The sequence below is a fragment of the Callospermophilus lateralis genome, chromosome 4, assembly GCF_048772815.1.
Source record: "Callospermophilus lateralis isolate mCalLat2 chromosome 4, mCalLat2.hap1, whole genome shotgun sequence".
Classification (NCBI taxonomy): domain Eukaryota; kingdom Metazoa; phylum Chordata; class Mammalia; order Rodentia; family Sciuridae; genus Callospermophilus; species Callospermophilus lateralis.
In genome coordinates, this window is record NC_135308.1 from 105540036 (window position 1) to 105565277 (window position 25242).

Genomic DNA, 25242 nt, shown 5'->3' on the forward strand with positions numbered 1-25242 from the left:
TGGAGATTTTTGAATAATATAAGTATGTTCACATAATGAAAGGGAGAACATGGCACTACCTGAAGACAAACACTGTCTGATGAAAATAATGCTAGTTCATTAAAAGATGTTTTAAGGGCTAAATTATCTTCCTGATTATACTAAATACATTGTGAGCAGCCATATTCTGTATTAGGGCTTTGGCTTCTTTGAATTAATACATTCAAGTCTTTTCAAATGATAAAATAATCAGTCTATTTACTTCTGTCATTCCATTTCACTTAGACTCATTCTTGATCAATGTCTTTTTACTGGAAAAACATTTCCATGTTTGTAGCATTTATGTTACTCTTCTAACTGTAACACATTCATCTTGGGGAGCAAGATTGCAGATTATGTTTCTTTGGCATACAGGTGGTCAGGAGGCTCCATATAGGAGTGATAGAAAGAAATGGTTTTTTGGATGGAAAACTCATAGTTTAAATTTTTTTGGAACCAAGACTGCAGACTGGGCTGTTGTGTAGTAACCCCCAAGATGTTAAGATGTTGTAGACATGAGAGAATAATGGCCAAAATGTATGAAACCACTTGGCAACCTTAATAAGACCTCACAAGTTCATGCATTGTTAAGTGTTGTCATATCCCAGGTAAGTGGCAGTGTGGAAATGAAGCCACCATATGTTGGGAAAAATATTTCTAAAAATTTCAGGAAAAAGCAAAGTAATTTAGTTGGAGGTAAATGTAAAACATTTTATATTAAACAATTCTTATTATTCTGCAAATATACAAATTTTTTGTTACGTTTTAAAAATAACACATGAAATTTTGAAGAACCACCTCCTTCCAGACTTTGTTTTTTCTCCATTCTGGATGAAAATTTGAACAAACCAAAAAAGCTATTGATGAGTAACCCCTTCTGTTATCCTAACTTCCAAGGCTCAGCAGGACATTCTAAAAGAGAAGGGAAAGAAGGGTGTATTAAGTATGCAGGGCTTGTGTTCAGTGCTTCTATTTATATTGTGCCATCAAATCTTTATAACTGCCCTGCGAGTTAGGACTTTTTGACATCAGTTTTTTCAAGTGACTAGATGTATATGCACCTGTTTACCAAGAAACAGAACCAGTGTTCTTGTTCCTTTGGCCTCTATGGCATGAGAGTGGAGAAGTCTCCAAAAGAGATGTTATTGACTTTATCAGCTGGTGAAAGGACTGGCTTTTAGCTTCTCTTAGTGTTCATATCACTAAGTTGATAAGAGGTAACAAGTGTTGGTAGGGTGTGGAGGAAAAGGAAAGCTTGTACACCGGTGGTGGGAATATAAATTGTCCAGCCATTATGGAAAACAGTATGGAGGTTCCTAAAAAATATATATATACTAAAAGTAAGATTGTATGATCTAGCAACCCCATTTCTGGCTGTATATCCAAAGGAAATGAAATCAATATATTGAAGAGGTATCTTTACCCCTATGTTCATTGCAGAATTATTCACAATAGAAAAAATATGGAAACAATATATGATGAAAAATATATAAACAATATATGATGAAAGGAGAAAGAAATTATGGCACTTAGTTTTTTTATTCAGCCATAAAAAGAAGGAAATCCTGCCAATTTTAACAGGATGGACAAATCTAGAATATATTATGTTAAATAAGCCAGACAATGACAGATACTGCATGATCTCACTTATGCATGGAATCTAAAAAAGTCAAACAGGGAGAAGTAGAAAGTAAAATGATGGTTTCCAGGGATTAGGAGGAAGGAAAACAAAGAGATATGGTGAAAAGATGTAACATTTAAGTTACAGGTGAGTAAGTTCTGGGGATCTAAGATATAGGATGAGTGGTGACAGATGTGTTAATCATTACACTGTGTATAATGAAGTCACATAACATACCTTGAATATATTCAGTCTTTATTTGACAATCAAATATTTTAAAAGGGAAGGAGGAATGGCCATTTTGGGTTAAAAGTCAGCTCGTCATAGAATTTTGTGATCTGACACTAATACTATGCATTTGGTTTGGGAAAGGCAGCAAAGCAAAATGGTCAGTAATTTGCTCTTTTCCATAAGATTCCTGGGTTTGAGGATCTTGGTGCTTTCATTCACTTGCTGTGTGGTCTTGGTGCCTCAGTTTCCTCATGAGTGAAACATGAACAATAATGACTCAATTGCTATTCATTTTCTTCTCTCAGGATCTGGGTTAAAAAAAATGTAGAAGCCTCTAGAGTGGTTCTGTCCTGCCCTCACAAACCTGGTTCTTTTTGCTGCGAGTGCTAATCACTTCCCATTTGCAAAGCTTGCCCGTTCGAGCCTTTCGTGTTGCAGGAGGATGCCCAGGGACCAGGCACCTTTGAAGCCGAGCCATGGTACTAATGAACAGGGCTGCTGCTCAGATCATTAAGTAGTCTAAGTGCACTTATGTGTGAGGGACGATATGGCAGAGCACTTTCGTTTGTCATGAGTCACACAGGCTCCTGGCACTTTCCCATGGAGCTCATGCTTATCTCAGTAGCTCTGGGCATGGTTCTTTCCTGGGTTTTTTTCCCTGGCTCCATGATGCAACTTCATCTTGAGTTTTTGCTCAAAACTCACTTGCTTTCTAGTTTCTTTTCTTCTTCTGGCCTCTAAAGTTTGGAGTGCCCAGGACTTAGGTCACTGGCCTCTTCCCCATCTCAACTTGTTCCTTAGGGGATCCTGGTCATCCTGAGCCTTGCATACCATCTGTCTGGTGACAACTTCTGCCTACCTGTTTCCACTTCGTACCTCCACCTTGCTTTGCACCTGCCTGCTCACCTCTTCACTTGGTTATTTGATTCACTTCCCAAACTTTACATGTCTTAAAACAAATTCTTGGTTTGTTTTCTGAACCTCAACTTGTTCTATTGTTTATCCCAACATTGTGTCCACTTACTTGTTCATATCCCAAACCTGGAGCCACAATGATCCGTGCCTCTCACCTCTCATATTCTTTTCATTAGCTTCTATCCCAAATCCAGGTTTTCCTAGTCCTTGCTCCTACACCTAAATTTGAGCCCCTGAAACTGCTGTAACTTTTGTGGTCACATCATTTTTTTATTGATTAAAAAAATGACAGCAGAATGCATTACAATTCTTATTACACATATATACCACAATTTTTCATATCTCTGTATATAAAGTATGTTGATACCCAATTTGTGTCTTCATACATGTACTTTGGATAATGATGTCCATCACATTCCACCATCCTTGCTAATCCCCTACCTCCTCTCTTTCCCTCCAACCCCTCTTCCCTATCTAGAATTCATCTGTTTCTCCCATGCTCCCACTCCCTACCCCACTATGAGTCATCCTCCTTATATCAGAGAAAACATTGTTTTTTTGGGGGATTGGCTAACTTCACTTAGCATTATCTTCTCCAACTTCATCCATTTACCTTCAGATGCCATGATTTTATTCTCTTTTAATGCTGAGTAAAATTCCATTGTGTATAAATGCCAATGTTTTTTAATCCATTCATCCACTGAAGGACATCTAGGTTGGCTCCACAGTTTAGCTATTGTGAATTGTGCTGCTATAAACATTGATGTGGCTATGTCCCTGTAGTATGCTGTTTTTAAGTCCTTTGGGTATAGTCCGAGGAGAGGAATAACTGGGTCAAATGGTGGTTCCATTTCCAGATTTTCAAGGAATCTCCATACTGCTTCCCAAATCGGCGGCACCAATTTCTAGTCTGTGGTCACATCTTAAACCATCTTTCTGCCTCCATTCATGTACCTCATGGTCTCCAGTTTGCACAACAGCCACAGTGATACTTCTCTTTTATACCTTCTTACTGTCTTGGTGGTTTCTATGCAAACAACATAAAGAATCCAAACCCTAGGCAGACAGAAAGTGGTCTGGCATGGCACAGGCGGCGCAGAACGCAGAGGCTTTGCTTGTGGGTCACCAGACCAAGCTCTGAACACAGGACAAGGTAACCCCAGCACCCCCACACCACATCAAACACCCTATGCGGGAAACAGATGGAATCCATCTTGGAAAACCTTACTCGCCATCTATCAGTGGGCGTGGCTACCACTGTGGTTCTGCAGCTGATCAGAGAGATTTTGGAACTATACAAGAGCAATATAAATATTTAGGGGAAAAATATTAACATAACAGTCACATAGAGCTGGAAGGAAACATGAGCAATATGAAAAGACAAGGAAAGAAAGGACCACAAACAATGCAGGACAACTCAACATTAGAAGAGGTAACATCTGCAGCAGAAGGAATGTCAGATAAAGATTTCAGGATATACATGTTTCAGATGATCTGGAGTCTCAAGGAAGACTTTAGACAGCAAATGCAGGCAATGAAAGATCTTTGACAACGAATTACATAAACAAATCCAAGAAGCAAAAGATTAACTCTACAGGGAGATAGAGGTTATATATATATATATATATATATATATATATATATATATATATATATATATATATATATATATACCAAACAGAAATCCTAGAAGTGAAGGAAATAACAGACCAAATTAAAAACTCAAATGAGAGTATCACCAGCAGAGTAGAACACTTAGAAGATAGAATATCAGACAATGAAGATAAAGTAGATAGAACATCAGACAATGAAGACAAAGTATATCATCTTGAAAAGAGTGTAGACAGCACAGTGAGACTGATAAGAAACCACGAGCAGAACATCCAAGAAATATGGGAAAGCATAAAGAGTCCAAATCTAAGAGTTATTGGGATACAGGAAGGTATAGAGGTCCAAACCAAAGGAATGAGCAATCTGTTCAATGAAATAATATTAGAAAACTTCCCAGACATGAAGAATGAAATAGAAATCCAAATCCTAGAAGCCTACAGGATGCCGAATGTGCAAAATCACAAGAGATCCACACCAAGACACATTATAATGAAGATGCCCAACATACAGAACAAGGAGAGAATTTTAAAAGCCACAAGAGAAAGGAAGCAGTTTACATTTAGGGGTAAACCCATTAGGTTAACGGCTGATCTTTCAACACAGACTCTGAAAGCTAGAAGATCCCGGAACGACATATTTCAAATGCTGAAAGATAATGGGTTCTAACCAAAAATCTTGAATTCAGCAAAATTAAGCTTCAGGTTTGAAGGTGAAATAAAAACCTTCCACAATAAACAAAAGTTAAAAGAATTTGCACCTAGAAAACTGTTACTTCAAAATATCCTTGGCAAAACATTACATGAAGAGGAAATGAAAAATAACAATGAAAACCAACAGTGGGAGGTAGTACAGTAAAGGAAAAACTGATCAAAGAGGAAAAACAAATCAAGTTAAATAACAAATTAAAAAAAAATATGGCTGGAAATACAAGCCATATCTCAATAGTAACCCTAAATGTTAATGGCTTAAATTCACCAATCAAAAGACATAGTCTAGTAGGCTGGATTAAAAAAAAAAAAAAAGATCCAACAATATGCTGCCTATAGGAGACTCATCTGATAGGAAAAGACATACACAGACTGAAGGTGAAAGTTTAGGAAAAATCATACCATTCACATGGACCTCAGAAGCAAGCAGGGGTGTCCATACTCATATCAAATAAAATAGACTTCAAGCCAAAGTTAATCAAAGGGGATAAAGAAGGACACTACATACTGCTCAAGGGAACCATACACCAACAAGACATAACAATAATTAATATATATATTCCCCAAGCAGTGGCGCAGCTATGTACATCAAACAAACCCTTCTCAAGTTCAAGAATCATATAGACCACAACACAATAATCATGGGTGATTTTAACACACCTCTCACCACTGGACAGATCTTCCAAACAAAAGTTGAATAAAGAACTAGAACTCAATAACACAATTAATAACTTAGACTTTTTTGACATATATAGAATATATCAACCAACATCAAGCAGATACAATTTTTTCTCAGCAGCATGTGGATTCTTCTCAAAAATAGATCATATATTATGTTACAGGGCAACTCTTAGCAAATACAAAGGAGTAGAGATGCGACCATGCATTTTATCCGGTCATAATGGAATGAAATTGGAAATCAATGATAAAATAAGGAAGAAAAATTCCTGCATCACATGGAGAATGAACAATATGCTACTGAATGAACAATGGGTTACAGAAGACATCAAGGAGGAAATTAAAAAATTCTTAGAGGTAAATGAAAACTTAGACACAACATATCGAAATCTCTGGGACACTACGAAAGCAGTACTAAGAGGAAAATTCATTGCATGGAGTTCATTCCTTAAAAGAAGAAAAAGCCAGTAAATAAGTGACCTCACGCTACATCTCAAAGCCTTAGAAAAAGAAGAACAAATCAGCAGAAGATGCAGTAGAAGGCAAGAAATAATTAATATCAGAACTGAAATCAATGAAATCGAAACAAAAGAAGCAACTGAAAAAATAAAAATAAATATCAATCGAAAAAAATCAAAATAAAATCAATAAAAGTTGGTTCTTTGAAAAAAAATAAGATTGACAGACCCTTAGCCATGCTAACAAAGAGAAGAAGAGAGAGAACCCAAATTACTAGCATATGGGACGAAAAAGGCAATATCGTAACAGACACTACAGAAATACAGAAGATAATTAGAAATTATTTTCACTATCTTCTATTTTACACTCTAATAAAATAGAAGATAGTGAAGGCATTGTTAAATTTTGTAATTCATGTGATCTTCCCAGATTGAGTTAGGAAGATATACACAACTTAAACAGACCAATATCAAGTGAGGAAATAGAAGAAGCCATCAAAAGATTACCAACCAAGAAAAGCCCAGGACCAGACAGATATACAGTAGAGTTTTAAAAGACCTTTAAAGAAGAACTAATTCCAATACTCTACAATCTATTTTAGGAAATAGAAAAAGAGGGAGTACTTCCCAATTCATTCTACAAGGCCAATATCTCCCTGATTCCAAAACCAGACAAAGACATCTCAAAGAAAGAAAACTTCAGACTAATATCTCTAATGAATATAGATGCAAAAATCCTCAATAAAATTCTGGCAAATCGGATACAAAAACATATCAAAAAGATTGTGCACCATGATCAAGTGGGATTCATCCCCGGGATGCAAGGTTGGTTCAACAAATGGAAATCAATAAATGTAATTCATCACATCAATAGACTTAAAGATAAGAACCATATGATCATCTTGATACACGCAGAAAAAGCATTTGACAAAATACAGCATCCTTTTATGTTCAAAATGCTAGAAAAAAAAGGGATCACAGGAACTTACCTCAACATTGTAAAAGCTATCTATGCTAAACCTCAGGCCGTCATCATTCTAAATGTAGAAAAACTGAAGGAATTCCCTCTAAAATCTGGAACAAGACAGGGATGCCCTCTCTCACCACTACTATTCAAAATAGTTCTTGAAACACTGGCCAGAGTAATTAGACAAAAGAAATTAAAGGAATAACTATAGGAAAAGTAGAATTTAAACTAGCACTATTTGCTGATGATATGATTCTATACCTAGAAGAACCAAAAAACTCTACCAAGAAACTTCTAGAACTAGTAAATGAATTCAGCAAAGTGGCAGGATATAAAAATCAACACCCATAAATCAAAGGCATTTCTGTATATCAATGACAGATCCTCTGAAAAGTAAATGAAGAAAACTACCCCATTCACAATATCCTCAAAAAACAACAACAACAACAACAACAAACTTGGGAATCAACCTAACAAAAGAGGTGAAAGATCTTTACAATAAAAACTATAGAATCCTAAAGAGATAAATGGAAGAAGACCTTAGAAGATGGAAAGATCTACTTTGCTCATGGATAGGCAGGCTTAATATTATTAAAATGATCATACTACCCAAAGCACTATACAGGTTCAATGCAATTCCAATTAAAATCCCAATGGCATTCTTCATAGAAATAGAAAAAACAATCATGAAATTCATCTGGAAAAATAAGAGACCCAGAATAGCTAAAGCAATTCTAAGCAGGAAGAGTGAAATAGTGGTATTGCTATACCAGACCTTAAACTATACTACAGAGCAATAATAATAAAAACATCATGGTACTGGCACCAAAACGGGTTAGTAGACCAATGGTACAGAATGGAGGACACAGAGACTAACCCACAAAATTACAACTACCTTATATTAGAGGTGCCAGAACCATGCACTGGAGAAAGGAGAGCATCTTCAACAAATGGTGTTGGGAAAACTGGAAATCTATATGCAACAAAATGAAATTTAATCCCTATCTCTCACCATGCACAAAAGTTAACTCAAAATGGATCAAGGAGCTAGGGATTAAACCAGAGACTCTGCGTCTACTAGAAGAAAAATTAGGCCCTAATCTCCATCACGTGGGGCTAGGCCCCAACTTCCTTAATAAGACGCCTATAGCACAAGAGTTAAAACCAAGAATCAACATATGGGACGAATTCAAACTAGAAAGTATTTTCTCAACAAAAGAAATAATATGTGAGGTGAATAGGAAGCCTATATCCTGGGAACAAATTTTTACCCCTCACACATCAGATAGAGCTCTAATCTCTAGGGTATATAAGGAGCTCAACAAGATAAGCACCAAAAAAAAAAAAAAAAAAAACCAAACAAATAATCCAATCAATAAATGGGCCAAGGACCTGAACAGACACTTCTCAGAAGAGGATATACAATCAATCAACAAATATACGAAAAAATGCTCATCATCTCTAGCAATCAGAGAAATGCAAATTAAAACTACTCTAAAATACCATCTCACTCCAGTAAGAGTGGCAGCCATTATGAAGACAAACAACAACAAGTGCTGGTGAGGATGCTGGGAAAGAGATACACTCATACATTGCTGGTGGGGCTGCAAATTCGTGCAGCCAATTTGGAAAGCAGTATGGAGATTCCTTGGAAAACTGGGAATGGAGCCACTATTTGACCCAGCTATCCCTCTCCTTGGACTATACCCAAAGGACCTAAAAACAGCACATTACAGGGACACAGCCACATCAATGTTTATAGCAGCACAATTCACAATAGCTAAACTGTGGAGCCAACCTAGATGTCCTTCAGTGGATGAATGGATTAAAAAATAGGCAATTATAGACAATGGAATATTACTCAGCAATAAAAATAATAAGATCATGGCATTTGCAGGGAAATGGATGGCATTAGAGAAGATTATGCTAAGTGAAGTTAGCCAGTCCCAAAGAAACAAATGTCACATGTCTTCTCTGATATAAGGGGGGTGACTCAAAATGGGGTTGGGAGGGAGAGGAAGGGAGGATGATTACCTCTAGATAGGGAATAGGGGTAGGAGGGAAAGGGAGGGAGAAAGGGAATAGCATGGATGGTGAAAGGAGACCCTCATCATTATACAAAATATATGTATGAAGATGTGAATTTGGTGTCAACATACCTTATATATAATCAGAGATATGATACATTATTGTATAATGGTGTATTAAGAATTGTAATGCAAGTAAAATAAATAAATAAAAATCATTAAAAAAATCCAAACCCTAAATTTTTTGCTATGAAGGCCCATGCCCCCTCTCTATCCTTATTTCTTCCTGGTCTGCCTGTTTCTCACTCTGTTCCAGGTGTGCTGGCCTCCTGCTGCCCCTGAACTTCTCACCACCACCCCACTGCAGGGGCCAATGTTTTCATCTGGGTTCCGCCTTCTCATACCTCCACCTTCTTCCTCACCTGGGATACTTGCTCCTGCACTTCATCCAGTTTTCTCACTTGCATGTCGCCTACGCAGAGCTGGCATCCCTGGGTCACCTATTTAAAATATCACTGTTACTTGTTGCTTTCCTAACCACCCTCTCTCATCTTCCAAGCAGTTACTTCCACCTGAAGTCAGTGTGTTCATTGTTTCTGCTCCCAGGAGATTGGCAGCTCCACGAGGATGGCGTTCTGGATGACTGAAGGAATGAGGGAATTGATGCTCTGGTGCCCTCGTGTTAAAAACCAAAAACCCTTTCTAGACCCTTGTGTCCCTATCCATCTCTTATCCATTCTCTATTCCTTTTTAAGCAAAATTTCTAAAATATTATCCATGTCTACGGCAGCCTCTTTATTACTCATTTACTCTTCTCTATGTTATAATTTGCTATCTTTTTTTCATCACTCTACTTTGTCAGGGTCATTCAAGATCATCATGTCACTGCTTCCAGTGGATACATCCCCATCTTACTGGAGCTCTGAAAAGCTTTAAGAACAGTTTTCCATTCTCTTCTCGAAATCACCTTTCCCTTCCCTAATAGTCATGCCTTGATCCTTTTCTGGCATTTTCTTCTTGACTAGACTTGAGAATGTTGAGTTCTTCCTGGTGTGGTTTAGGCCCTCTCCTCCTGCTGTATGCTCATCGATGCCCCCAGGTGTCAATGCCACTAATTAACTGAGGACTCCCCAAGGGAATATTCAACACTGAGCTCTTCCGATTTCCAGACCCTATATCCTTCTGCCCCATTGGCATCTACCTTGAATATACACGTCTAAGGTTTAAGTTGATTTGCTTCCATGACCTGTCTATCCCATCCTGCAGCTCTTCTCCCCAAGTCTTCATGATCTCAGAAAATGGTACTACTGTCCTTCCAGTTTCCAAAGTCAGATACATGTTATCTGCATGGACTGTGCTTTTCCTTGGCTTCTCATTCGTGATCCTCCATCCTTCTAGGACCTTCAGTTCTATTTTCTAAATGATTCTGAATTTGTCTTTTATCTCTCCACTTTAGCTAGCATTGTTGCCTGAAGCTCAACAGTTGTCTGCTAACTGGTCTATTGTTTCCCCTGTTCCCACAGCAGATGCTGTGAACCCACACCATTGCATACCTGTCAGTGCATGGTGTCATCAGGCTCTGGCTCCTTCTTCTAGGTCATTTTGTCCCCCAGTTTCTCATCTCTTTATTCTGCAGTCACAGTGATCTTTGATTATATCCCTGAGCACACCAAGATTTTTCTGCTTCAGAACTGGTGGCTTGCTGCCCCTCTTCCTGGAATGCTCTTCCTTGAGCCCCGAATGGCCAACTACTCATCCTTTCAAGTCTCCAATATCACTCCTTAGGGAGCCTCTTCTGACCACTCTGTCTAAAAAATAAAATGCTTCTCTTTGATTCTGTATTGTAGCAACCTACTTATTTCCTTATCACTAAGCAGAGTTAGTTATTTAAAAAGTGTTTACACTTAGCTTTTATTATGGAATATAAGCTCTCAGAAAAGGGATGTTTTCTGCTTTGTTCCTTGTTACATCTCTGCATCTAGGACAGTGCCTGGCAGAAGAGTCATTCTTACGTTTCTGTGTAAGGGGTTATGGGGTATTTGACATGAGTGCTCCCTCTTCTTTTCTTTTTTAATGGGGGAAAATGGAAAGTTCTTAGTTTTTTGTCAATGTTTTATATAGTTAGTGTGTTTACATAATCTATAGTTAAATAACACTGTAAGATTTGCTAGGAAAAGCAGCAGCCTCTCTCTCCCCTTCTGTTCTCTATTCCTCAGTGCCCAGTGTTTTCACCTTTAGCCAATTCTTCTAACACTTTTCTCTATACTGTTATCTCTAAAACATTCCTAAATTGTAACTTGTCTATTTTTCAGTTTGGGCATTGTTCATTGATTTCAAAGGGATTATTTAGCTCTCTTTTATCTACACTTGCCCCTTGCCCCTTCTCATACAAACCTTCTCCACCCCCATTCTCCCAAATGTGGTTGTATTGTAATTGCATTATAATTTTGATAAGATCAATATTTAGTGTTTACTTTACTGTAACTATGTAATGCTCTCCGCAGATGAGCCATGTAATAGAGTTTGATTACTTTTCTTCTCAAGACTATGCAATAGATATTGACTTTTAAATTTTTTCTTAATTTTTGATGTGGTTATGAATAATTCAACCTCAAATTCTTCCCCAGTTGTAAATCTCCTTTCAGTGTAACCAGCCACACAGGGAATTAATTAATTCATCTTTTGTGGGGAAGGGTCTTCTGGAGCCTTATGGTCCTCTCCAGTTTGTCCAGGTTGTTCTCTGAGCTCGGGGGCCCTCTCGCCACCAACCCGAGGATTCCTTTAGCTTCTGTCTTGCCTTAGAACTCCAAGTTCATGTCTTATTCTTTGTTGGCCTACTACTTTGTTTTGGTGGAGCACAGTTTTCACTGCCTCCCGGAGAAAGGATACGAATGAAAGAGGTAATTTTTTTGAGACTTACAGGTCTGAAAATGCCTGTATTCTTTTCTGGCTTTTAAGCAAAGGCTTAACTAATTGCATAGTTCTAGGGTAAAAATCACCTGCTCTCTGAATTTTGAAGCCTTCTACTTTTGAGACTTGTTCTTGAACTTCCTTGGAAAGTTCCTTGAGTCACATTTTGACTTATGATCCTTTGTATGAAAATGTTTTGTCTTTAAACTCTGGAAATTTTTATAATGATTAATATGTTGGAAACTTTATCTCTTTTTGCTCAGCTTTATTGAACATTTCCTGAATTTTTAGAAAATATTTTTTAGTTGTCAATGACCTTTATTTTATTTATTTTTAGGTGGTGCTGAGAATTGAATGCAGAGCCTCACACATGCTAGGCAAGTGCTCTACCACCGAGTCACAGCCCCAGCCCCAGCCCCAAATATTTCCTGAATTTTATCTTTCATGCTTTCTGTTTTATTTTGGGCAGGAGCAGCATTATTTTAATTTCCAGGAGTATTTTCTGAATATTTCTCTTTTTTTGGTGACACTATTTGGTAACTTTTTCCTGTTTTCATGAATGTGCTTTTTCTCAGTTCCCTGGAGATTCTAGTTCTTTAATTTCTTCTTCTGGTCATTTTCTCTTTTCCAAGTTGCTTTGCTGTTTCTCTGGTACATGATGTCCTTAATATCTAGGAAGCCTTGCCATTCTTTTCTGTAATTCTTGGGTGATCTAACTGAACGGTTTTATTTTATTTTATTTTTTAATTTCCAGTATTGGGGATTGAACAGGGATGCTGTACCACTAAGCTACATCCCCATATCTTTTAATTTTTAAAAAAATTTGGGACCAGTTCTCACTTGGTTACTGAGGCTGGCCTCAAACTTGCAGTCCTCCTTCCTCGCCCTCCTAAGGAGTTGAGATTACAGGTGTGCCCCACCACATCCAGCTCTATGCAGTTATTTTTAGGAAACCTGATGTTAGTATTTTTAGGCCTTTTTTTTCCTCTTTTAAACTTCGAACTAATCATATTGTGAGTAGAAAGTATAACCAATCAGAAAACTAAGTAGACATTTAGAAGAAAATATCAGCAGTCTTTTTTTCCCCACGAAGTAAGTGATTTTACTTTTCAAAAGAAAAATTACTTTTTATTTTTTTTTTATTTCTACTTAGTTGTACATGATAGCAGAATGGATTTCAATTCATCATACAGAAATGGAGTGCAACATTTCAGTTCTCTGGTTGTACGTGGCGTAGAGACGCACCATGTCCCTAGGGTAATGATGTCCATCTCATTCCACCATCTTTTCTATGCTCATAACCCCTCTCTACCCTCCCCTTTGCTCAATTCAAAGTTCCTCCATCCTTCCCAGCCCTTCCCCATCATAGATCAGTATCCACTAATTAGCAGTCATTTTTTTTGTATAATCTGTCTTTATGGAACCTCATTGTTGACTGGGCTTGGTATCTTTCAGTCCAAAGATACCCTGTGGACTCTTTCTAGAGAATAGGTTCCCAGTCTTCTTCTGGGTGGAATCTGGGCTGGGGAGTGGGGGACTCACTGTCTTCCTGCTGTCTACTACTTAGACTTGGAACCTGTTCTCTTGCCACCCTCCCCTTTCTACTTCCAGAGGAGCCTATGTTGCCACTCCCTCAGTCTTGAGGGTTTGCAGTTAAATGAAATTGCCACCGTCTTCCCTAGTTTAGGATGGAGCTTTGTCTAGTCTGTTAAGCCACTTGCCACTAGCCTATTTACTCTCTGCCTTCTAAAATTGTGTCACTGTGTCCTCTATTTCACCCTTATTGGTTTGTGTTCTGGTAGTAGCAGAGCTAAATGCATATGTTTGGTAATCCTTCTTCAAATAAAAGTCTTACTGACATGAGTTTTAAATTGCTGTTTGTGAGGCATTTGGTCACACATGTGAAGCACATTTCTGTATAAGCAGTAAGTCTCCATTTCATGGAACTAAGTCCTTTTGAATTGAAGAGCTGGGAGTGTGATATGGTGGAAAGTCCCTGGACTAAGAGTTGGGACACTTGAGTTCTATTCCTAGATTTGCTACCAGCTCCTTAAATTTGAACTTTTCTCTTGTTCTTATTTTCTATTGATCAAGTAATTGAAATAGGTAATTTCAGGGTCTCTTTTTACATATAGATTTGTTTGTCCGTTTATTTATTGGTACCAGGAATTGAACCCAGGGATACCTAACCAGTGAGTCACATCCCTAGCCCTTTTTATTTTGAGACAGGGTCTCGATAAGTTGCTTACAGCCTCACTAAGTTACTGAGACTGGCTTTAAACCTTCAAGCCACCTGAGCTACTGGGATTATAGGCAACTTGGAGTCGGGGAAGGGGTGGGTAATGGGAATAGGAAAGACAGTAGAATGAATCAGTCGTAACTTTCCTATGTTCATATATGAATGCTCGACCAGTAAAACTCCACGTCATGTTCAACCACAAGAGTGGTGAGTTATACTCCATGTATGAATGATATGTCAGAATACACTCGACTGCCATATATATCTAAAATGAACAAATAAAAAGAAGACAGAGATTCATTTGTAATTGAACACCAGAATAGGAAATAGAGGTGCAGCAGCTGGTAGAAGACAGGTAAATTTTAAGTTTCTCTGTGTATTTGTCAGTCAGTTTCAGTAATTCTGACATCTTTAAGCTGTTAACTAAAATTGCAACTCACATCTCCTGAACAAGAGTCTGTTATAAGGTTAAAAATTCCAAAGTTTTCCTCTGGGCTATTTTCAGCTAAGGACTGTTAACGCTCCAAAATATTCTTGGATTCATGTTCTTGACTGCTAGCTAAAATTTTAGTTTTGAACAGAAGAATAGGAAAGATAATGTCCAAAGAAGTCTATTTTTTCCCACTTTGCCCTCTGGCAGTGATGGCTGACCTGGCAGCACCCACCAGGAAAAATGTACTTCCCATCAGAGCCATCTGCAAGGAGATAACAGACCCATCTGTATGTTTTTTTCTCTTCTCCAAGTTGCTGTTTCTCTTTTGGCTGAAAAGATAGTGGACATTGCATGTCACTGTGGTTTTGACTGGGGGTGTTGATCATCATCCCAGTGTGCTCAGCTTGTGACCTAGAGACCAGGGAGAGGTTCCCTAGGGCACTGGTTCACAAGATGAGGTGTACATCAAAGCCAGCCACACCCCAATTACTAGACAGAATCTCCTTGGGGGCAAGGGAGGAGTCATTCTGCCTAGTTCCTCTGGTTGTTGTGATAACACTGGATTCTTGCATGAGTCTCCAGAATCCTTATCCTAGGGAAAAGGGGCCAAAAGAAAATCAGACTCTTGAGCGTTTGAATAGTGTAGGGGAAAAAAGAGCAGAATGGAACCTGGCAGGCCAAGTCAGCCAACCCTCTGGTGTCAATCACAGAAGTTCAGACTCTTTCTTTTCCTCAGTATTCACACCACACCCTCTGCCCTCCTTGGCAGTAGATCCTCTTGCTCAGGGAGGAAATGGACACTTTCAGGGTTACTGCCTCAACTTCTTTGCTCTCCCTCCTTCCAAAATATATATGTATAAAATGTGTCCATTATATATGTGTAGTATATAATTCATGAAATACAAACATTATATTTAATTTATATATAATGCATATATAAATGTATGCTTATACTCAATTTTGGTTTCTCCTTTATCTGATCTTTCTGATTAATATTAACACCTTCACCTGTACCTTTCCCCATCACTGATCCTTCCTACTTATTTTTCTTTCATTCTTTTCCATCAATATTTGTGTGAGAGAAGGATATGTAATATGAATACATGAATTTCACCTTATAAAATGAGGCACAACAGACAAGGAATTAAAAACATGCTTTTCTAAACCTCATAGCCACCTAGATGCTTCTGTATGTCATTAATTTATTCAGGAAATATTTATTAGGGTCAAGCATGTGCAAAGACCTTGGCTAGGCACTGAGGTTCTGCAGTAAATCAAATAGATGTAATCCTGATTCTCATGATGGTTGTGGACTCTCATTTTTTAAAAATATATTTTTATTTTCAATTGACCATTTATGGAGTACAGCATGAAATTTCAATATTTGTATACAATGTGTAATGATCAGATCATAGTAATTGGCATATCCATCACCCCAGACATTTATCATTATTTTGTGCTGGGAACATTTAAATCCCTCTCTACTATCTATTTTGAAATATACAATTGATTATTGTCAACTTCAGTTATCATACTGAACGTTAGAAGTTATCCCTCCTCTCCATCAGCACCCCCCTCTACTCATTAGATGAACTTTCCTCTCTCCTTCTTTCTCTCCCCCACACTCTCCCAGGTCTGGAAACCACCATTCTGTTCTCTACTTCTTTGAGACCAACTTTGTAATTTCCACTTATGAGTGAGAACATGCAGTATAGCTTTCTGTGCCTGGCTTATGTCATTTAAGATGATGTCCTCCACTTTCATTCATGTCACTGCAAATGACAAAATTTATTTTTGTGGCTGAATACAATATTCCATTGTGATACATGCCATGTCTTCCTAGTAGGAAGCCATTGGAAGGTTTAAAGCAGAAAAGAACTGGTTCAGAATTTTATTTTCAAAGATCATTTTGGCTGTTGAAAGGAAATGGAGTTGGAAGAGGATGAAAGTTGCTGTTGGGGAACTGGTTAGGAGATTACATTCGTGCTGGGGGCTTGGCAGGGTGAAATGGAGAGAGGAGGACAGAATCAAAGAATCTTAGCACAACAGGACACTGAATGTTTGGCTGTGAGGAATGAGGAGAGAAGGTAGTCGGGAATGACAACCAGGTTTCTGACTTGACCAGCTGAATAGGTGGTGGTATAATTTACTGAATCAAAAAATAACAAAGAAAAAATAACTTTGGGTGGAAGTGTTTGTGGAGACATAATCTTAAGTCCTTTGTCAACACCAAGTTGAGATGCTTATGGTATTTTCAAATGGAAGTGTCAACCAGGCAGTGGAACGCATGAATCTGGAACTTTAAAAGAGAAATAGAAATGTATCTGAGATGGAGCCATGTACTTGAAGACGTTAGCCTGGATGTGTTAATGGATGCTGTGGATCATAGAGGAGTAGTGCTTGCATGGAGCCCTGAATATTTTCAGAAGTAAAGGTCTAGTCAAAGAGGAGGCACCATCAGAGGAGACCAGAGACATGGGAGGACCTTTAAGAGAATGAAGCCAATAGAAGAGAGTGTCTTTGAAAGATGTCCTGGTCAGCTGTGTCTATGACTGTTGAGATGTCATCGAGGCATCTCATGGGAATTTGGAAAATAGATTAGGTTTAGCGGTGTGCATGTCATTGTTGATCTTTGCCAGAGCTGGCAAGTGTGAGGTAGAGGCTGAATGTGCATTGGAGGGGCACCAACACTCCTAGACCCTCATCAGTAGTATTGAGGAGTTTGGACTGTGTTACAGTGCACTAGATGCCATAATGGAAAAGGCTGATTAAAGTTGTTTTAATTTTTTATGGCAACCTCTTATCTTTAATGTTTTATCCTGATTGCAAAGCAGTATATACTCATTGTAAAAGTTTTAAGCATTAGGAGCCAGGTGCAGTGGTGCATGCCTGTAATCCCAGCAGCTTGGGAGGCTGAGGCAGGAGGATATCAAGTTCAAAACCAGCCTCAGCAAAAGTGAGGTGCTAAGCAATCTGGTGAGACCCTGTCTCTTAAAACTTTATTTTTTTAAGCTTTAAAATATGACTTTAGAATCTTTTCCATAGTTGCATTCCCTCATATGTAGACACAGTTAATAATTTGAAGTATATCTTTCAAGATTTTTCCATGCTCATGAGCGCTCACGCGCTCTCTCTCTCTCTCTCTCTCTCTCTCTCTCTCTCTCTCTCTCTCTCATTCACTCACACACACACACACACACACACACACACACACAACACTTATAACACTTTATAAAATTTGAGCTTATTGCTATGGAGTTGGCTAAAGTTTGCATTTTTGTTCGTACATTTCAGACATGTCACTGCATAAAGCAAATGTGTGATACTCTGTTGTGCTATAGTAGCATCTGGATATTTGAGTTTAGACATTTAGACATTTTTTCTCTCATAAGTTTTGCTCTCTGTAGTGAACACCAGAGCATACTTGTGCACACTTGCATCTTTTCATATGTATGACGGAATTTTTGTGTAACAAGTTTCTAAAGTGGAATTGTGGGATCAAAGTTATGCACATTTGACATTTTGATTGTGTTTCATTGCCCAAGGAGGTGGGTCTTTTTTTTTTTTTTTTTTTTTTTTTTTTAGTAAATGGCAGAAATTTGAGGAGAAATGAATGTTGATAAAAGAATAAATAATAGGTTGAAGTCATAGGATAAAGTACTGAGTAATCTATAGTGAGAAGACTAGAGGGAATGGGAACCACAGCATAGAAAGAGGCTTTGGAGGATGTTGGAGGTGGTGGGAATGGGGGGAGGCAGGGTCCTCAGCTACTGCTGTATCCTCAGAGCTTTCTCAGTATTAGCACAAAGCAGACATGCAAGAAATATTTGTTGGCTGAATTAATAAACGAATATGATTTGGTCAGTTCAGTAAAGGGACTCACCATGTGATCATATCTATTTTTCTACTTTCTCTACAAAACGGTAGGAAGACTTCCTACTGAAACTGGTGAATGAAGAGTTGGAGATTTGGAAGACACTTCTTACCTAGTAAACCAGTAGCCCAGGTCAGACAGGACTCCTAGACGTTTCTGACCTTCCTTTCCAATCAGCCTATGGATTGTTAGAATCTAACAGCTTCTTATCACTGCACTCCATCTATTTCTGTTCATCTCTACTATCACCATCTCTGTTAGTTCCCCCTGGGTTTTCTTAGCAGAGTGGCCTCTTAGAGGGTTTCCTGTTTCCTTATAGATGTCCATCAGGACTTGCCTTTGGGACCACCTCTTCAGCACCCTGCCAGGCTGGTTTAGGAATCTCTTCTTGGGTTCCCCAGCCCTCTGCAGGGACACTTGGATATTTTATTTACTTAAAGCCTGCATATGGCCATTTTTACATCTTCTCGGTGGTCGTTTTTATATCTCTAAGACCTAGTGTTATCCTTAGATCATATTGTGTGCTAAATAAATGATAGTTATTTGTGAAAGTATGTTACTTATATAGACTTGGTACATGAAAACAGGACAAGAACAAAAACCAGGCATTAGATGAACTCACAAAGGACCAGAAACTGAAGACATTTGATCCTGAAATAAACAGCAGAATTATAACTCATTCCCTAGGGAGAGGTATTCTGAGTTCTGTCATATGTATCATTTCTGTAGTTAACATGTTAAGTGCATATTTAAGAAATTTTAAATAGCTTGAATCTCTAAGGAGATTTAACTATATTTAGGTAATGTTATTTATTTATTTTTTAAATCGCATTGAAGAACTTTATTGTGGTATTTCTGGAGTAGACATTCCTGAGCCTCTTTAGATGTGGCTGGACAGCTGGAGAATGATCACACAGTTCAAGTCCCTGTCGAGTTTCTAAAAGAAACTTTGAACCCATTAAATAAAGAGCTCCCAAATTGGGACACAGTGTTAATGTTTGGATCTGCCTGCCTCCCATTCTCCTAGTACTCTCTCCCTCCCTACCCTGGTACTAGGTACCGAAGAGAGTACTAGGAGAAGTTAACCATCAGCTGGACAAGAATTTCAGGTTATAGAATTGATGATCAAGTAAAATGTTATGAAAGAAGAGACACAAAAGGTTGATCATTTCTCTGTGAGCAAGTGGAATAGATTCAGACCTTCTATAGCACTGTATTCAGAGTTGAGAAACGCTGCCATCCAAAGATTTATCAGGGTAATCCTGTGGAGTCATCTACATCACCAGGACATCTGGAGAGGAGGTTGTGAGTGTGGCAGGCTGAAGGGGAGCAGCGCTCAGATGAAGGGCACAGAGCCAGATGCTTCGAGTAAGTTAGCCATCACCATGGCCATCCCAATCCCCACTCCTGCAGCAAAAGAGAATGACTGGGCTGCGCCTGGAGGCCCTACTTCTCAAAAATCTCCCAAGTCTTCTGAACGTTCCAGGGTTGAAGAAGATGGCAAGGCTTTTACTACCAGGGTTGCACTTGAATTTTCACTGAGTTACCTCTGAGTGATATCATGGCAGGTGGTGGCTAATATGAATTTAAATCATCTTAACCATTCAGTTACATTTTCCAAAAATTTATAAAAATAATAAAACTGATCCTTTCAGAAGAAATCTTTGTACTTTCATCTGCTATTTAACTAATGGCTTATAAAATGTATACATACATTTGAAAGTTAAGTAGTGGACATGATTTGGAAATTTCTAAGTAAGTGTACAACAGAGAATGCATAAAAATGGAATTTAGGTAGAGGTAATATGTTTTTCAATTTTTAGTATTAGAATTCGCATATACTTTATTAACTCTTTTTTTTTTTTTTTTGGTGGTGGTGTGACTACTTGAAACTTGAACTTTTCATGCTAGCCATGCATTCTACCATTGTTTTGTTTTTGAAAATAATATACTTTCCAGTTCATTGGCAAGTGGCTCGTGGCAGAGGGGAGAATTAAAACTTAGGCAAGTGATAAAAGTCCAACTGGCCTGAGAGCATTCTCTTCACACAGTGGCGGAGGAGAAGTCTCTGTCCAAGGAGGGTGAAGCTCGGAGCAGCTCTGGCTCCTCCTCAGCTGTCTGTTCTTTCCTTAATTTTGGATGTTGACAGTAACTTATTAAATGTTCTGTTACATCTTTATTTCTCAATATACTACAAAAGTTATATTCTTCTTTTAAAAATGAAAAGAATTTAAGGAAATTTTAAGTGCACAGAGGCACAAGGAGGTTGAGTGTGCTGCCAAGCCCATGGTTAGGAAGTGTAGGTCTGGATTTCGGTTCAGGTCTAACTGGCCCCACCATCCAGCCTCATGGAAGTTAAGCATTCATTTGGTTGGCCATTTAACAGACAATTAGGGAGTGCTGAACAGAGTCCACGCACTGTTCCGCTGCATTGTATTCAGCTACCACAAGGTGAAATCTCTGCCCTCATTCATCTCACATACTTAATGTGTAATTGTCAATTCAGTACCAAAGGAAAGCTCAGCAAGGTGACAGAGTGGCCATTCTACTGTGGGGTTATTTAAAATTTCAGGGACACCTTTCAGAGGCAGAGACATTGAACAGAGGCCTGAATATTGAGAGAACGCAAGCTGAAGAAGGCTAAGGGGCAGGATAATAGAGTGGTTAAGACTATAACCTGTGAGCACCCAGTCTCAAATTCTGACCCATGGTTCATTAGCGCTGTGATTTTAGAAAAAAGACTTGACTTCTCTTCATCAGAGGTGTAAAGGTGACTGTTGTACTGATCCTACCTCATAGGCTACTGTGAGGATGAAGTGGGTTCATGTATATAAAGAACTTAGATATAAAATAGGCACTGGGATACTTCAAGCACTCTTCAAGCATTCCCTCTTATTGTGTAGGCCCTGCAGGAGTGAGAGGCCATAGCTGGCTTTTGGGTAGATTTTGCAAATTTGACAGGATTTATTGAGGAACTGGATGTGGAAGAATGAGGGAAAGTTTTCACAGAGGACTCCAGTAACTTTGGTCTGATTTATTTGTTGGGGGAATTTACTGAAGTGGTGAGGACTTGAGGCACAGCAGCAAGCTTTTGCCAGGCATGGTGAGGGGTGGAGATGTTATGACTGAGGAGCTTTTTTATGTTCATGTTTGTGGAAAATTTGGAAAAAAAATAGAAATTATTAAGAAGAAAATAAAAGTCACCTGATATTCAGTACTCATCCCCCGCCCCCCCCCACACACAAATTTATTTTTACCTCTACAAAGCCTTAGGTCATACAATAAATACAGGGTTTGTTTTGTTTTTGAAAATAACATACTTTCCAGTTCATTGGCAAGTGGCTCGTGGCAGAGGGGAGAATTAAAACTTAGGCAAGTGATAAAAGCCCAACTGCCCTGAGAGCATTCTCTTCACACAGTGGCGGAGGAGAAGTCTCTGTCCAAGGAGGGTGAAGCTCGGAGCAGCTCTGGTTCCTCCTCAGCTGTCTAGTTCTTGACCTTTGCTGCTTAGTACAGCCCAACCCACTGCTGTTAAGTTTTTTAAAGCTTTTTTTGTTTTAATTGTGATACACATACACCATCACCTAAAATTTACTGTTCTAATGATTTCCAAGTGTATATCTTCGTGTCATTAAACATATCACATTGTTTTACATTCATCTCCAGAATCTTTCTCATCGTACAAAATCGAAGCTCTACACACATTAAATAGTAACTCCCCATCCCTCCTCCTCTGGCTACTACCGTCCCTCCTGTCTCTATGCATTTGACCACTCCATGTGCCTCATAAGTGAGATCAGGCATTCTTTTAATGCCTTTTAATGACTGGCTTATTTCACTTAGCATAATATCCTCAAGATTAATCCATGTGGTCAAATGTCAGAATTTCCTTCTTTTTAAAGTCCGGATGATAATCTGTTATCTGTAGAGGACACCTTAAGCTATTGTAAACAATGCTGTTATGAATACGTGCAGGCAGGTACCTGAACTCCTGCTTTCGGTTTTTAACATCTTCTACATATAGTTTTATAATCTAATCTTTCACATTGAAATATGTATTTTAAATGTTCTTTGTCATGAACATTTTTCTGTAGGTTATTTTAAATAATCACATTATATACTATCCTGTAGACGTGTTTTAATGGATTTAAACACTCTTGTATTGAGCAAAGGATATGACTAATATTAAGCTTTTGGCTAATATTACCACATTGCCACTCAGAAAGCTCAGGCTTTCTGAGGGTGGATTCCCCACACCTTTGCTAATATTAGATGTTAAAAACTATTTTCTACCTATTTGATAATCAAAAATGGTGTCTCAGTTCTGATTTTCCTTTTACTTGAATTTAGCATTCACTTTCTGGGTTAGAGTTTATTTGTAACTGATTCCTGGGGCGAATACTAATCTGGTTAATACACAACTTGTGAGACAGGCAAGAGGAGATGAGTCTATGAGGTCCTTCCTGCTTCCAGTTGGTTGGTATTTAGTTCTGCATTATCGGGCTGCTCTTTGTTTTGTGTGTTTAGAAAGTTGTGATGGGGCTTTGAATTTTTCTCTTATTGGATACTGAATACGTTTTCTTTATTGTTACTAATTTCATACAATAATTCCATATTCACAATAAAAAATCCAAAAAGTGCTGCGAAAATTTTTCTGTTAATTCATCTAATTATATAAAACCTGGTAGATGCTAACTCACTGGATGAAGAAATCTGATCTCAGCTAACACAAGACTGCTTATAATTTTATTTATGCCCCTTTGAATGAATATGCATGTGTTTGGCTGCAAAATATGAGTCTGTTTGTATAAGGGATATGATTTCAGACCCTGTTGGGGGTGCATACTAATACATAGTACATATGTGTAAAGAGTTATTTCATTTTTAAATTCTGGCAAAGAATCAAACACAAAGGTTTTGGATAAGGGAATGTGGACCCATAGTGGTTCCCCTCCCCTGCCTTCCTGTCTGTGTTCTCGTTCCTCCTAGGCTGTAAATGCCAGCTTTGAAACTAGGCCTGCTCTGGTAGGTTAAGCGTGGAGTTATGACTCAAATGTGCTTTGAGTTTATAACAATAGGATTTAAGAGTGGTGTCTTTCTTCAGCCCTAGGATATGTACAATCACTGTAATCTGGGAACTGACAGGTCAGTGACTAGAATCTAATTTCATCCGAACCACAGCCAACTGCAAACTCGGTCTGGTGTTCAGCTGGGAACCCCGAGGGCCCTAGGAGACCTGAACCACTTGGATTGTGAAATGATAGTGATAGCCTTCCAAGATGTTATTGGAATATATTTCTATAATTAATACCATTTGTCCTTTTATAGAACACCAACTGTTGAAGTCAGTCTTCAAAAAACAATGCCAAGTAGGCAAAATTAAGTAAAATTATTCTTTTGGCTACATGATGTATTATTTTTAATATATAAGTCTTTTTTTTAATTAGATGGTAAAGGTTGTAGAAGTGTTTATTAAATGGTGAAAATTGCAGATATGTAAAAGCTGATCCTTAAATGTATACGGAATTGCAAGGGGCCCTAAGTAGCCAAGATCATTTTGTAAAAGGACAAAGTGGGAGGACTTTCATGTCCTGATTTCAAAGCTTACTAAAAAGCTACAGTGATCAAAACAACCAGAGAATGAGAAATTATACTTCATTATATATGATGTATCAAAGTGCATTCTACTGTCTTACATAACTAATTAAAACAACTTAAAAATTTTTTAAAAATAACTTTACTAATATCTAATACACAGACCAAAAAAAAATGACTTTGGTACTGGAAGATAATTAAACGTTCAGAAATGGAATCCATACATCTATGGCCAGTTGATTTTTTTTGAAAAGGGTACCAAATACACTTGCTGAGGAAAGGAGTCTCTTCAACACATGGTGCTGTGATAGCTGGATTTCCACCTGCTAAAAGAATGAGGTCAAACCTTTACCTCACATTAATGTAAGAATTAACGCAAACTGAATCAGCAACCTAAATAAAAGAGCTAAAACCATAAAACTCTTAGCAGAAAACATGAAGATTAATCATCATGACCTTGGATTTGACAATGGATTCTTATATATATAACACAAAGAGCATCAACAACAAAAGAATTAAAAACAGATAAAATGATACTTCACTAAAATCAAAAACTTTTGTGGATCAAAACCCATTGAGTGACAAGACAAGTGATGGGATAGGAGAAATGTCTGGAAATCATGTATCTGACAAGTCTTGAGTATCCAGAATATGTTAAGAATTCCTTTGTTCAAGAACAAAAAGATAAATGACCTATTTGGAAAGCTGTTCAAGTCCTTTGCCTGTTATCTCTTCCAAAGGAGGTATACAGATGGCCAACAGCACATGAAAAAATGCTTAACATCATTAGTTATTTGGGAAATGCAAATCAAAGTCCACAGTACCACTGAACACCTACCAGGATGGCTATTATTAAAAAACCAACACACACAAATAGAAAATGACAAGTATTGGTAAGGACGTGGAGAAATTGGAAGGAACCCTCATACATTACCAATGGGAATGTAAAAAAGTGTAG

General features: G+C 38.1%; 1 protein-coding gene across 2 annotated transcripts in view; it reads left to right on the top strand.

Moving 5' to 3' along the window:
- The window catches only part of Ano6 (anoctamin 6), a 191492-nt gene that overhangs the window by 39766 nt on the left and 126484 nt on the right, over nucleotides 1-25242 (top strand). The gene's annotated exons all lie outside the window — the stretch shown is intronic.